This window comes from Alligator mississippiensis, chromosome 5 (assembly GCF_030867095.1).
Source record: "Alligator mississippiensis isolate rAllMis1 chromosome 5, rAllMis1, whole genome shotgun sequence".
In the NCBI taxonomy this organism is placed as follows: domain Eukaryota; kingdom Metazoa; phylum Chordata; order Crocodylia; family Alligatoridae; genus Alligator; species Alligator mississippiensis.
In genome coordinates, this window is record NC_081828.1 from 34,176,397 (window position 1) to 34,192,034 (window position 15,638).

At 44.3% G+C, this 15,638-nt stretch overlaps 1 long non-coding RNA gene across 1 annotated transcript in view; it reads right to left on the minus strand.

The window, feature by feature from the left end:
- Positions 1-7,871: 7,871 nt before the first annotated feature.
- The window catches only part of LOC109281050 (uncharacterized), a 38,219-nt gene continuing 30,452 nt past the window's right edge, over positions 7,872-15,638 (minus strand). Inside the window, exon 2 of the long non-coding RNA XR_009462384.1 lies at positions 7,872-13,861. This is a non-coding gene — a long non-coding RNA (uncharacterized LOC109281050). The remainder of the gene's footprint in view (positions 13,862-15,638) is intronic.

Genomic DNA, 15,638 nt, shown 5'->3' on the forward strand with positions numbered 1-15,638 from the left:
AGTTCTTGTATTGGGTCGAGTACCCATAGGACTATTAGGCCTGTGTTTCCCCAAGGACACAGGACCCAGACAGTCCCTTCTCAGGGTGGTGGCAGTACACGTTACCCCCGGACTCTGTGGTGGGGCTCGAAAGGGGGTCTGCCAGGGCTTAGGCGCCCCTGGAGAGACACGTGGAGTCCGGAAGGTGGACGGGCATAGTGAGGTGGGAGGCTCAACACTGGAGCTCCCCCTACTGGCCTGCTACAGATCCCAAACCACAAAATGTAAAACTAGGTGCAACTTAGTTTGTTGTTGATCAAACAAATGAAAGAGAGGCTTGTGCATTGTTAGTTGACAACAGGAAGTATATTTGTACTGGTGGGGTTCTACATCAGCAATTGTTCCTGGTTTTGTGAGGGGGAATATTGGAAAGGGAGAGGAGTGCAAGGTGGGCAGTCCTAGTCAGAATCAAGTTACTCAAAATGTCATGTTTTCCTGTGCACTGTTGGAATTTTATGTGAAACGATGATGTGTCATAAACTTAGTAAAGAGCCCAAATAGTAGGTGTAATGTATTATATGTAAATAAATTATGTACGCAAAGAGTTGTTTGTAAAATATGTTCATACTGCTGAATCAAGTACACAAAAGTTAGTGAAATGCTAAATGTAAACCCAACTGTACTGTTTTCAAGAGAAGAGTTTAATACCATCATATAGGAACTCTCTGGCAGAAGCAAGTATTGAATCCATTTCTCCAGTGCATTATTCAATTTTTCTTAAGACAGTGGTTCCCAATCTGTGGTATATGTACCACCAGTGGTACACAGACCACCTGTGAGTGGTACACGTTAACAGATTTATGATAATTACTTTATGTGACAAAAATTTGCTGATGGTACTTAAGGTTGTATGGTTTTAAATTGGTGGTGTGCAATCTGTCAGAGTTTGGGAACCACTGTCTTAAGCCATACAATCATGCATTCTCTTCCTGTAATCCCTGTCCTCATTCACTATACCCTATAGATAGAATCATAGAAAATTAGGGTTGGAAGGACCTCAGGAGGTCATCTAGTCCAACCCCTAATCAAAGCAAGATCATCCCAAATTATATCACCCCAGCTGAGGCTTTGTTTAGTTCGGTCTTAAAAACCCCTAAGGACAGAGATTCCACAACCTCTCTGGGTAGCCTGTCTGGGTAGCTTTAGCACCTTCCTGATGAGAAAAGTTTTCTTAATATCTAACCTAAACTTTTCTTCCTGAAACTTAAAACCATTACTCCTTCTTGTGTCATTTGCCACCACTGAGAACAGTCTAGCTCTGTCCTGTTTGGAACCAACCTTCAGTAGATGAAGGCTGCTATTAAACCCCCGCCCACCTCAGTCTTCTCTTCTCCAGACTAAATAAGCTTGGTTCCCTTAGCCTCTCCTCATAAGTCATGTCTTCCAGCCCATTAACCATTTTTGTTGGATTCCACTGGATTCTCTCCAATTTGTCTGCCTGTTTTCTGTAATGGTAGGCCCAAAACTGGACACAGTACTCCAGATCTGGCCTCACAAGTGCTAAATAGAGAGGAATAATCACTTATCTCGATCTGCTGGCAATGATCCTACTAATGCAGCCCAGCATGCTGTTAGCCTTCTTCAAAACAAGGGCATGCTGGCAGCTCATATTAAGCTTATTGTCTATTCTAACCTTTAGGTCCTTTTCTGCAGAGCTGCTGTGTAGCCAGTTAGTCCCCAGTTTGTACCAGCGCATGGGATTGTTTCATCCTAAGTGCAGGACTTGGCACTTGTCCTTATTGAACCATATGAGATTTCTTTTGGCCCAATCCTCCAATTTGTCTAGGCGTTTCTGAATCCTAGCCCTACCCTCCAGCGTATCTACTATCCCCCCCCAGCTTGGTATCATCTGCAAACTTCCTGTAGGTGTACTCTATGCCATCTTTCAGGTCATTGATGAAGACATTGAACAAAACTGGCCCCAGGACCAACCCCTGGGGCATCCACTTGATACTGGCTGCCAACTAGACACAGAGCCATTGATTGCTACCCTCTGAGCCTGATGCTCTAGCCATTTTGTGTCTCCACCTTACAGTCTATTCATTTAGCCCATACTTCCTTAGCATGCCTGAGAGAATGTTGTGGGAGACTGTATCAAAAGCCTTACTAAAATCAAGGTACACCACACCCACTGGTCTCCCTGTATCTACAGAGCCAGCCATCTCATCATAGAAGGCAATCAGGTTGGTCGGACATGAATTGCCTTTGGTGAATCTATGCTGACTCTTTGTAATCACCTTCTTCTCCAAGTGCTTAGAAATGGATTTCTTGAGGACCTCCTCCATGATTCTTCGATGGATTGAAGTGAGGCTGACTGGTCTGTAGTTCCTCAGATCCTCCTTCTTTCCTTTCTCAAGGATAGGCACTATATTTGCCCTTTTCCAGTCATCTGAACCTCCCCTGATTGCCACAAATTTTCAAAGATAATGGCCAGCGGCTCTGCAATCACATTGACCCTCAGGTGCATAGCGTCTGGCCCCATGGACTCGTACGTGTCCAGCTTTCTATATAGCCCCTAACCTGTTCTTTTGCCACTCTTGGCTGCTCCCCTCCTCCCCAAACTGTGCTGCTATGTGCAGCAGTCTGGGAGCTGACCTTGCTTGTGAAGACTGAGGTAACAGAGGCATTAAGTACTTCAGCCTTTTCTGCATCCTTTGTCACTAGGTTACCTCACCCATTCAATAAGGGACCCACACTTTTCCTGATCTTCCTCTCATTGCTGACATATTTATAGAAACCCTTCTTGTTACCCTTTACATCCTTTGCTAGCTGCAACTCCTGTTGTGCTTGGGCCTTCCTGATTTTATCGCTGCATACTCAAGCAATACTCTTATATTCCTCCCTAGTCATTTGTCCAAGTTTCCATTTCTTGTAAGCTTTCTTTTTGTGTTTTATCTCACTGAAGAGTTCCCTGCTAAGCCAAGCTGGTTTTATGCCATACTTGCTAGTTGTCCTATGCATTGGGATGGTTTGTTGCTGTACCCTCAGTAAGGTTTCTTTAAAATACAACCAACTCTCCTAGACTCCTTCCCCTCTCAGACTGGCCTCCCAGGGAATCCTGCCCATCAGTTCCCTGAGTGAGTTGAAATCTGCTTTTGTAAAGTCCAGGGTCTTTATTCTGATGCTCTCCTTCCTTCTTTTCCTTAGGATACTGAATTCAATCATCTAGTGACTGCTGCTGCCCAAGTTACCATCCATGTCTACATTCCCCACTAGTTCTTCCCTGTTTGTGATCCCCCTCCTCATTTACTACGTGCCATCCATTTGCAGCACATGATGTCTGAGTTCTACAAATAATTTCCTCCTTCACTGTACAACCCTGATTATTCCCCTGATCAGAATTCATCCTATGAGTGCTGAATGAGGTAAAGGTCTTGTGGCGGGAGAAAAATACCATCAGATAATTAAAAACCATGCAAGGGACGAGGGACCATTACACTAGCTGACTGTTGACTATGCAACGTGAATGTTAATTTAGCACAGCTTTCCCTGTGTTTGAAATGTAGTAGGTTTTTTAAAAGGCAAATTGAAAAAATATTCCACCGTGAGACATCACATTGATCGATATTCATTGCATTAATTGGTAACATCAGAACCTTTAAATGCATTGCACAGACATCTGTCACTTGAACTAATTGAATTGATAGCAATCCTCTGTGTGGTCTAGCCACTAGGGGCAGAAGGCACACTAGTATGTTTTTCAGCTGTTTGTTTGCTGGTAGCAGATGAAAGACTCAGGACTCTTGAATTCAGTAACAGGTTCTGCAAGGAAGTGTCCTCATCCTAACCTCTCCCAGCTCTTCCTCATAATCTCAGTGCCAGTCTCCTTCCCCAGCCAGTTCCAGGCTCCATTTCTGATCCTTGAATCAGAGCACTAGTCATTCACCTCCTCCAAATTCTGAGATAATTTCTTTGCTCAGCCAAATCCACGCTGCTAACTCCTATCCCGTCTTCTCCACAGACTACTTGCCGCAATCTGCTCTTTAAACTAGTCTACTCCTTCAGTCTTCCATTCCCTTTCCTCACAAAGCTCAACTCCTCCCCCTCATTCATCCAGGATGCTGGGGTAGTGGAAGTGGAAGCAGGATACAGGAAAGAAAGTCTGCGTTCTCAGTTCCTGTGCCTGGCATCAAAGCTACTACTAGTTGTAGTGAGGGGCCAGTGTAGAGAAATCTTGCTCGATCCTTACAGCTTTGAGCTTGAGCGTGCTTATTATAGATGAAATCTTCCAAGAAAGTAACTGTCAGACTTGAACAAGTCTCTGCTGAACATGTACCAGCTTACTATGACATAAAGTGCATTCCTAAAGAAAAGGCACCTCCTTGGACAGAATTCAATTACACACTGTGACAGGGGGTCGTCTCGAGGCTGGTCCAAATGTTGGCCTTCTTACCTGTCTAGGGCAGTCTGCTCACCTGACTCTCTGGCCACACCTTTGTTGTAACTAAATAGTTGTTTCAAGGTGGGAGGCTGCCCATTTAATGCCCTGGTGCCAAGGGAGTAATACGTTCCATCCCTATACTGTGTCCTATGCCTCACAGATGGCATCCAAATCCACTATTACTCCCCTGGCCCCATTGCTGGGCCACACTCAGCCTTGGGCTCAAACTTAGCCTCAGGCATCCTTAGACGTACCTGGGCCCCATACCCCCTTAATGGGGCATTTCTTCCCCCTCACTGGGGCCTCTGCTCCGGCTGGCCTATGCATAATCCTTCAGGCCCCCTTGGATCCTATTCTATGTGGCCTTCAGCAACCATCAACTCTACCCCCTCACTGGGGTTTCTGAGCCTTGTGCCCCTTGGGCCTCAGGTGTCCATAAACATACCTGGACCCCTAACTCAGCCTATGGCCCCCTCAGGCCTCAGGTGTCTGTTGATGTGCCTGGACCCACTAGGGGGAATGCCATACTGGATCTGGTATTGGCAACGGGAGATGACATGATAGGGGACCTCCAAATCGGTAGCTATCTGGGAGACAGTGATCACCTTATGATAGAATTCAACATAAGACGGCGAGTGGGTAAGGTAACTAGTAGGGTGAAAGTGCTAGACTTTAGGAAAGCTGATCTCATTGCACTCAGGCGATTAGTCAAGGAAGCACTGCAGAGTAGGAGTTTTGATGGGATGGGTGCCCAAGAAGGGTGGCTGTGCCTAAAGGAAACGATCCTTTGGGCACAAAGCAAGACGATCCCCGAGCGAGGCAAAAGAGGGAAAGGGGCCAGGAGGCTTCCATGGCTGACCAGAGAAATCCAGGGCAGCCTAAGGGCCAAAAGGGGAGCACATAAAAAGTGGAAACAGGGTGAGATCACTAAAGATGAATATACCTCCTCTGCTCGTGCTTGCAGGGAGGCAGTTAGGCAGGCCAAAGCTACCATGGAGCTGAGGATGGCAACCCAAGTAAAGGACAACAAGAAATTGTTTTTTAGATACATAGGGAGTAAAAGGAAGGCCCAGGGAGGAATAGGACCCCTGCTAAATGGGCAGAAGCAATTGGTGACAGATAGAGGGGACAAGGCTGAACTCCTCAACGAGTTCTTTGCCTCAGTGTTCCTAAGCGAGGGGCACGACAAGTCTCTCACTGGGGTTGTAGAGAGGCAGCAGCAAGGCGCCAGACTTCCATGCGTAGATCCTGAGGTGGTGCAGAGTCACTTGGAAGAACTGGATGCCTTTAAGTCGGCAGGCCCGGATGGGCTCCATCCCAGGGTGCTGAAGGCACTGGCCGACGTCATTGCAGAGCCACTGGCGGGAATATTCGAATGCTCGTGGCGCACAGGCCAAGTCCCGGAGGACTGGAAAAGGGCTAACGTGGTCCCCATTTTCAAAAAGGGGAGGAAGGAGGACCCGGGCAACTATAGGCTGGTCAGTCTCACCTCCATCCTTGGTAAAGTATTTGAAAAAATTATCAAGGCTCACATTTGTGAGAGCCTGGCAGGACAAATTATGCTGAGGGGAAACCAGCATGGGTTTGTGGCAGGCAGATCGTGCCTGACCAACCTAGTCTCTTTCTATGACCAGGTTACGAAACGCCTGGCCACAGGAGGAGGGGTGGATGTCGTATACCTGGACTTCAGGAAGGCCTTCGATACGGTATCCCACCCCATACTGGTGAACAAATTAAGAGGCTGTGATGTGGATGACTGCACAGTCCGGTGGGTGGCGAATTGGCTAGAGGGTCGCACCCAAAGAGTCGTGGTAGATGGGTCGGTCTCGACCTGGAAGGGTGTGGGCAGTGGGGTCCCGCAGGGTTCGGTCCTTGGACCGATACTCCTTAATGTCTTCATCAGCGACTTGGACGTGGGAGTGAAATGTACTCTGTCCAAGTTTGCAGATGACACAAAGCTATGGGGAGAAGTGGACACGCCGGAGGGCAGGGAACAGCTGCAGGCAGACCTGGATAGGCTGGACAAGTGGGCAGAAAACAACAGGATGCAGTTCAACAAGGAGAAATGCCAAGTGCTGCACCTAGGGAGGAAAAATGTCCAGCACACCTACAGCCTAGGGAATGACCTGCTGGGTGGCACGGAGGTGGAAAGGGATCTTGGAGTCCTAGTGGACTCCAAGTTGAACATGAGCCGGCAGTGTGACGAAGCCATCAGAAAAGCCAATGGCACTTTATCGTGCATCAGCAGATGCATGACAAATAGGTCCAGGGAGGTGATACTTCCCCTCTATAGGGCGTTGGTCAGACCGCAGTTGGAGTACTGCGTGCAATTCTGGGCGCCACACTTCAAGAAGGATGCGGATAACCTGGAGAGGGTACAGCGAAGGGCAACTCGTATGGTCAAGGGCCTGCAGACCAAGCCCTACGAGGAGAGACTAGAGAAACTGGACCTTTTCAGCCTCCGCAAGAGAAGGTTGAGAGGCGACCTTGTGGCTGCCTATAAGTTCATCACGGGGGCACAGAAGGGAATTGGTGAGGATTTATTCACCAAGGCGCCCCCGGGGGTTACAAGAAACAATGGCCACAAGCTAGCAGAGAGCAGATTTAGACTGGACATTAGGAAGAACTTCTTCACAGTTCGAGTGGCCAAGGTCTGGAACGGGCTCCCAAGGGAGGTGGTGCTCTCCCCTACCCTGGGGGTCTTCAAGAGGAGGTTAGACGAGTATCTAGCTGGGGTCATTTAGACCCAGCACTCTTTCCTGCTTATGCAGGGGGTCGGACTTGATGATCTATTGAGGTCCCTTCTGACCCTAACATCTATGAATCTATGACCCCACCTCAGGCCCCATTTAATCGGCCTGGACCTCATGCTTTTCTGTTGGGGTGTGCTCCCCTAGCCTTTCTCCTCCATGTGGTAGCCACAAGGCAGCGGGGGCTGAGGCTTTCCAGGGCCCCATACTCACCTTTCATTAGGGAGACACAGGTCTGGCATTTCCCAGAGAATGCCTCACCACAGGCAGCCCCACCACACCATCCTCCCCAGCAGGGTGTAGTTTTAGGTTAATCCCAAGGACCAGGAACCTCCTCCATCCCCATAGTTCCTACCCTTGACCTCCAGGTGTTCTGGGAGCAGCAGTACTCTAGCTAGGAGATGTTCACCCTTCAGCTCCCCAGTTGCAACTGCTTGGCTTTGCTCTCAGGGCATGTCTTACATCTTAAAGGCCTAGCCCTATGCCAATCAGGCAGCCTCCTGACTGTCATGTGACTGCCTGATTGAGTCTGCTCCCACCTGCAGGCTGATCTTCTGCCTGCATAAGTACTTAAAGTGGCAAGCACCCAAAGGTGCACTGCCACATACACCCTAACTCTTGGTGGAAACAAAGCTTCTCAACAAAATAATCCAAGAATTTTTTTTAAATATGGGCCAAACAACCTCTGTTTTGACTGGACATGTGAAAATGGCTAATTTATTTTAGCTGAAACTTTAAAAAATACAAAGTCAGGCTGAGGCAGACACTTCTCATGGAAAATGCTAGTCTAAGTGACTGAAGTTTGGCCAAGCTGAAAACCAAAAGAATATTTTTTCTAATGGGGAGTGTAAATTTCTCCAGGCTTACCGGGTCTCCACCCCAGCTTCACTTTTCCTGCCACGACTGGTTGTTCAATGTTAGATGGAGGTTGAATGTTATGAAAAGGGGCAAAAATCCACCTGGCTGAGGGCAGTCCACTTCTCAGGGCTTCTTACCCTCTACACCCTGCCCCTTTCCACGCCAGGTCGGATGCCTAGTTTTGTGGCTGACAAGGTTCCTTGGGTGAATCTGGTATCTTTTATTAGACCAACCCAAATAGTTGGAAAATAATTATTAAGCAAGCTTTTGGGTTCAAAAACCCTTTGTCAGGCTAAGGAAGTTTCAGCGGTTGGTATGTGCTCTTCCTGGATGGAATGAAATAGTTTTGTGGCCTTAACTCCTGAGTTCAGACCCACTCAGAAAGCAACCACCACTCGGCGTGTCACTGTCCGGGACAGACACAGTTCATGCATTATGCAATACTTCATCTCTTATCCAATTCTTTATATGCTTTCAATCAAAATGTGCAATCCGGGAAGGGATCACACCTAAATTCGTTAGTCCTATTTGCTTGAAAGGGCACTGGGGCTCATCATATAAATAAAACTTGGAGTTCCATGTCCTATAGTAATTGACTCAGTCTCCTGACTCTCCAGGAAGCTCAATAATCAATTCAGTCAAATACTGAATAAAGCACTCCCAAGCTAATTCTCCCCTCAGGGCTGGAAAAGGTAAACCATCAGTCCTTCCCAATACAAATAACTTCATTAATCTATTCAGGATTCTCAACCATCAACTAATCAATTTTGCAATGCTAGCTGCCTTCCTTCGTTTCCTTCTTCCAAGTAATCCTCAATGAATCCATCAGTCTCTCCTCCTTACAGAAGATCAATTAATTATCCCCATCCTCAGTCAATCAACAGAGTCCATCCATTCTTCATCTAATTGATAAATAATTAATCAAATTCTTAATATAAATAAAAGTCAATTCATCAGTATTTCAGAGTCAGTAGCAATTGATTCATCAAATCCTTTGAAGCACCACTGGTTTGTCAGTTCCCTGAACCGATGGATCAGTTCCACTTCTCTTCTCTCTGTCACAATCTCCCCAGCCCCGTCCTGACTCTCCTGGTTTACTGGGTCCAGCCACAGTGTTCCAGCTCCACGTCTCCACTCAGACTGCACAGCTCTCTGAACCAGCTGTATGTCCCCCTCTCTGGGGAATATCTGTATTCCAGCTCTCGTCTTCTGCTCCATTGGAACTCCAGGGGTCCAACAAGGGCTCACTCCCCACAAACTTGACCGTGTGTGGCTGGGATCCTGCTCCCTTTCTGCAGGTCGCTCCGGACCCTTTCCCCAGCAGCTCCAACAGCCATGCAACCCTGCTGGATTTCCTGGGGTAAGTTTGTTTCCCAACCCTGTCCTACCAGCTTTTAATGCTCGGAACAGGGGCTGGAGCCAGTCCCCTGTTACAGGGAGTATTGGACAACCTAGATACAGATGTTCAGGGTTAGGGGAGGGGTTAGATCACATTAAAAATGGCCATCCAATCTAACTTAGATCACCCAAGTGTGGACATTACACCTAAATTGATCTAACTCGGGATTTAAGAGTGAACTGTACAGAAGTTTAGATCCATCTAAAAATGCCCAACCCAATCTAAGTTAACCCTACCTCTCAGGTATTCTAATTTAGAATGGGTCCATTGAGATTGACCTAACTGGACTTCTGTACAGTTCTCTGTGCAGCCAGCCCCAGGGCTGTACTTTTTCTACCTGTCCCCTCTATGGCACCAAGCTACTTTTACCTCCCCATACCCCTTCCTTCCTCCTGACCTTGACGAACACCCAAGTCTGCAAGCTGCTTTTCGTGTAAGGAGCCAATCAAACTAAGTTGTGGTGGAGGGAAGGGTGGGTGGCATTATGGGGTTTGATTTGCTGGGGGTGTTCATTGGAGGGGCAGTTGGCGGACTAAAAATAGCCTCTGGTCCTGGGGAAGGAGACAGCCTCCCCATCCTCCCAAACTCTTTCATGGATCTCACTAGCCTTCTTGATCCCACCAAAGCCTCCCAGACCCCAGCAACCTCCCACATACTTCACTAGTTCCCCCAGATTTCTCCAAGCCCCCTGCTAGATGTCCCCAATCACCCAATCTCCCCCACCCTGCAGACCTAACTTCTTTTAAAAAAAACATAAAAACAAATATAAAGCTAAAAACCAACAAAATGCACTACTCTGTCTTGATTGAAATAGTCATTCCCAGGGATAATTTGTTTCTTGAAAACCTGAATTAGCATTTTCCCCTTTGCATAGGGTTTAAAATGCTGTCACTGCTTCCTGCTTTGGGAATGGTGCATTGTGCTGTCTGCACCAGACATCCTCTTCAATTATGTGGTTTTCCTCAGGCAACCAGGCCCCAACCTTTGTTCAGTTAAGGAACACATTAGGAAATTGCCAGGGGAAAAAAAATGCTTTGCTGCTTGTGTATCCAATGGTAAGCCTGAGGGTGCTCTTAGCCTGAAAATGGAAGTCCCAAAATGCAGTACTTCTGAGACTGCAGACTGCACATGAGATTTTTGGACTGGGATCTACTACTAGAACTTTAAATGAATTTCAGAATTTTATGAAGGACACTAAGCAAGTTATGGTATTATTTATTACTTTAGTTAAATTTAATCACTATTACTAATGAATAAATACCTCTGAACATTTTGGTAACAAATTTTAGGCACTATTAATCAATGCTTGTTTTCTTTACTTTCTTCTAATTTCTTTCATTCATTTGCCTAAGTAAAGTGTAGTGTTCATTTATGACTCCATTAAATGGTTACAAGCTCTTTAAGTCTCCTCATACTAAGTTTAGGGGGAAAGCAAACACAGGAGAACAATGAAATGAGGTTCAAAAAGATTTGGGTCATTCAGGTGGTTGATCCATCAGATGTCCAAATCAGGACAGGGTAAACAAATGTAAAATAATTTAGTGTGGGAGCAAGGAATAGGGAATATGTCCTAAATAATGCAATCATCCACTAGACAATGAGGAAAAGGATTGAGAGTAATTATGGAAAAGTCACTGAAACTGTCACATGAGTGCAGAGTAGTAGTAAAAAAGGGCGAAGAAATTCCACATGTATTCACTAAGTGATAAAATACAAAAGAATTAATGATGTTATTCCTTTCAGATTTGTCTACATAGGCAATATGACAAGCATGGTATGGTAGTATAATTCTCCACTGCAAATATGCTGAAGCAACTGTATTCTAATATAAATGTACAGCTTCTAGTCACTTGTTAAAATCCAGCTGGAAGAATAAGCCAACTCAGCTATGCTAAGCTTTTATCCAAAGTTAAGCCAGATCTCCATTCCTTCAGACAGCCTAAGATCAGGTACACTGGTGGCAGTTTTGGATCCTCCCTTATATCACATCCCTAAAACAGATGGTGTTGGCCAGAGACGACCATAGCAGGGTGTGGGGCCCGGGGCAAATTAGCCTGTGTAGACACGGCAGCGGGGGGTGGGAGGGGTGGTGAGCAGCTGGATGTGAAGTCAGCTCAGCTCCACCGTACTCCCCAAAGCCAATAATGAAGTTTCAGGAAAATCCCTGTTAATTAATAGCTCAGTGGTTATTAAAGCATCCAATCAGGAGGCGCTAAAGTTGCCTGAGGGGATTTGAATCAACACCTCTCAAGACACTAGCCTAACCACCAAGCTGTAGACTGGGGAAGGGTCCTCCAGTCTCTCTCTCCTCTTGACATTATTCTATTATACATGGAATACAGCACCTAGAATCCAGGTGTCTTGCCTCCCAGGTGTTACACTAACCATCAAACTATAAAGCCATTCCCATTTTTCTTCTCCTTTCAACTGAAAGAAAATGTTAGTGGTCTTTGGAAAATGGAATAGTATTAACAAGAAAGACCAAGCGTATCCTCACGTGAGATATCTTACAGTGTGGTGGTTAGGAGGACACTGCCCTGGTGGATGACATATGTGGGGTAGCATCTGAGGCAACTTGTACCTGGGTTTTCCACATCATGGGAAGGTTAATCTTTGATAGTTTAAGTGTCTGAGATCAGAATGTTCTGAGTCAAATGAATTATTTAATTTAATTTTATTAAATGAGCTATCACAGCTCTGTATCATTCTTACTTTGCCACCCTTCAGCATAATGGACTTGCTGAGGGAAAAGGCTGAGGGTAGAGAAGTTCTATATTCTGGTTATTCTTGGCTACTACACTGGCCCCTGACAGCTGCCACAAACAAATGTAATTTGGAGTAGCACTGAGGCAGAACCATGAACCCCAGGACTAAAGCAAGTGCATTAGTGGTGTAGAGCCACTTTTGCCTGTAACTCTCTAGTGTAGCTTGTCTGGATCTAACAACTGACAATAAACAATTAGGTCTTAGAGTGCAGGGAAGGGCAGTGAAGATGATGCCACGTCTCAAGAATCTATTTGCTGAGGAAAAATATTAAAATCAGGTATGTTCTTATGAAAAATGGAGAGATTTCAATGCCAGCTAAAAGAAAATTTCAAATTGTTAGAAGAAAAAATCACTTATGAGATTTTTCTAATAGATATTAAAATGTAAGAAGTGCCATACTGGGTCAGACCTTATTGTCAGATCATTGTCCATACTGCGCACGGTCCATAAACTAGGAGACATTCAGGAAACAAAAAACTCCAGCAAGATTTTAAAATGAAAAACAACATACAAAATAAGTTTCTAGCACTGGTTTCTACTATCTTTACTTACCGTATACCAAGTAGAACTTTACTTACATAAGCAGTCCCAGTGAAGTCCATGGAAATACTCTTTTAAGGAAGATACTCTTCAAACAAAGTAAAATGCTGCTACCAAGGCCAGAAGGACATTTGTACAAATGAGTTTCAGAAATATCTGGATTAGACTGTGATGTGTACAATGAAAAATATAGTGTAGACATAAAATACATCATAAAGAGGCTATATAATTTGATGTGCTCTTTTAAATCATCTTTATATTTCAGTATGTTTCATTTCATTCCTAACTCTGTGTTGTAGCTTCCAGCCATTAGTACATTCCTAATCTGCATTAATGCACTGTATACTACTTTCCCACTTCCAGTTAAGAAACAGTTTCAAGATATTGGCTCTGTTGCTCCATACATATGCTAACAGACTCACTGTAAGATACAATTTAATGAATGATTAGTTCACTGTAACTAGGAAATGCATTATAAGAAAACAAGTGTTATTCAATCACATCAGCAAGGGAGAGGGACCCTGATTCCACCAGAAATTGAGCATCACCATAGATAAAACTGAGCATATTGCTTCAGGAAGTTGGGTAGTACACTACCAGTTTTCTAGTCCTGCTTGGGTTCTGGTATAGTTCAGCTGATCTAAAAGAAGATGGTCTTCATTACACTTAATGTTGGATCTCTTGGCTCCCTCAAACAGCAAGTCTCAAATAGCAGGCACGCACACACTCAGTCCCCCCACAAATAATTTTTTCTTCCTCCACCTATGTCTGTGGCATCATGCCCTGAGTGCCCACACAGCCACAGGTGCTTATAAATCACCACAGCAGTGCTGCTCACCGTGCCACTTCTGTCAGCTCCGCACCTGCAGGTAAGGACTGGCTGTTTCCCACACTTACTGGGCATTTGGCTGAACTTCTCTGGTGGTCTGCTACACCTCCCCGGGCCCTCCCACGCTGGGAGCAATACATGCAGCTGTTACATAGTCCTTGCTCACAGAAGTAGTCCAACTAATTAGGTTCGGTTTGCAAAATCAGGCTCTTAACACTTTCAATACTGGATTAAAACCACTGTTTTATGGCGTCCTCTGTCATACATGATGTAGCAGCCAATACTTGATACTTTAGAAGCTGTAGGGAGAAAACACAGGTAATTTAACTCATTACTGTGAAATAATACATTTGTGTGGAAAAGGAAATCTTTTTTTTAACTCTGTAGTTAATCCATCTATATTCTGAAGTATGAGCATTGATACTCATGATTCTAGACAGCACACCTGGTCTTAATATCATTCAAGAATGGAAAAAATAATCCAGTTGCAGTATTTGACACTCACCTGCACTGCATTCCATAACACAAACAGCTACACATTACCTGAGGAAGTATTTCCTTTTATATGGAGTTCATCCCCCTTGTTCCTCCAGGATAAGGATTGGTACAGGAAAACTAATTAGCTTCTATTTCAGCCTTCATAATTTGAATGCTTCTATCAAGTTCTTGTTTGTTTTGATCTTCTTGCCAGACTAAATAATGGTAGATGATGTAGTCTGTTTTTACCACACCATATTTCTAACTTGGCTGAATTTGGACTTTTAAAATTCTTAAATTGGCTTAATCTGGACTGTTAAAATTGCAATTCTTTCTTGAATACTAGACAGAACAGCCCATCTGGGTATACGGTGTATCTTTAAAATCTTTCAACTATAATCTATCACTTTTTAAAACCTCACAGCCATCTTATATACCTCTTCACCTCCTGCTGAACACTGAACCAATATCTTGACTGTGGTATGTATTTTTCTGTAAATTCCCATGAACATATGCAAAACTTAGATTATTTTTGTTAACCCATAATTTATATCGATTACATTAATATCTAGGTGCGGCTCTAATTAAAATAGAACTCTATTACACTTGGCACTCTACAAATGTGGAGTAAAAGTGGTTCTTGCCAAAGAGTTTAAAATATACGTAGACAAGATAAATGAAGAGTGAGGGAGAAACAGCAGGACAGAAATGTAGAAGGTCACTCAGAGTCACACAGGTCAGTGACAGAAGTGAAAGTCAGGAGACTGCGGTTTTACTCCTCGTCCGGAGCACACTGTTGTCCCTTCACCTCAGGCCTCTCTGTAATAATTAATCATTTCCTGTGGACCATTAGGAAGAAAAAACACAAAATCTATGCCTTATTAAGAAGGGTACTTTTCATAGACAGAAAGGTAAGCTCTCTCCAGTAAAGCATACATCTTCACTGAAGAATTAACTAGACTCTTACCTGAGTAGTTGTTCACTTGACATACTTGCATTTGTGGATCCTGTTCTAATGCTCCTCAGGCATTTTACAGGAAGCCTACCCATTGCTCCTAGGGTGAAGAGTCAACTCTGGAGTCTAAGAGCTTGCAAGTTAAGTGTCACATTAGGTCCAGTTCAAAATTCCTACTCCAAGACCAACACTGACTTGGTTCTTTATTTTTGTTTTTACTGCTACTTTGGATAGTGATGATTAATCTAATTAGTTCCAGGACAGCAGCTGCTATTTTGATGTCAGATTAGAATACCGGATGTGGAAATAGGCTTTGGTAATCTTGTTTTTTAATGACATATTTGACTTAGAACTTTTTGTACTATCATTTAACATTTTCCTGCACAATTCAGGCTGGTACTGTCATTCTTTATAAAGCAAAATTCAAATTTATTTCAGAAGGATGTCTGCCTGAACAATGAGGGCAAGATCAGGGTCATTATTATTATTAATTATTCATGTATTATTTACTGAGAAAATAAAATATTGTTGTAGCTAATGCAGAAGATGTGAAAAAATAAAATGCAACCTTTTACTGAGAGCACCAAAAGGACCACTAAAAATAGAAGAAAGCAGTATAATGAGGAGTACAATATGATAGCAAC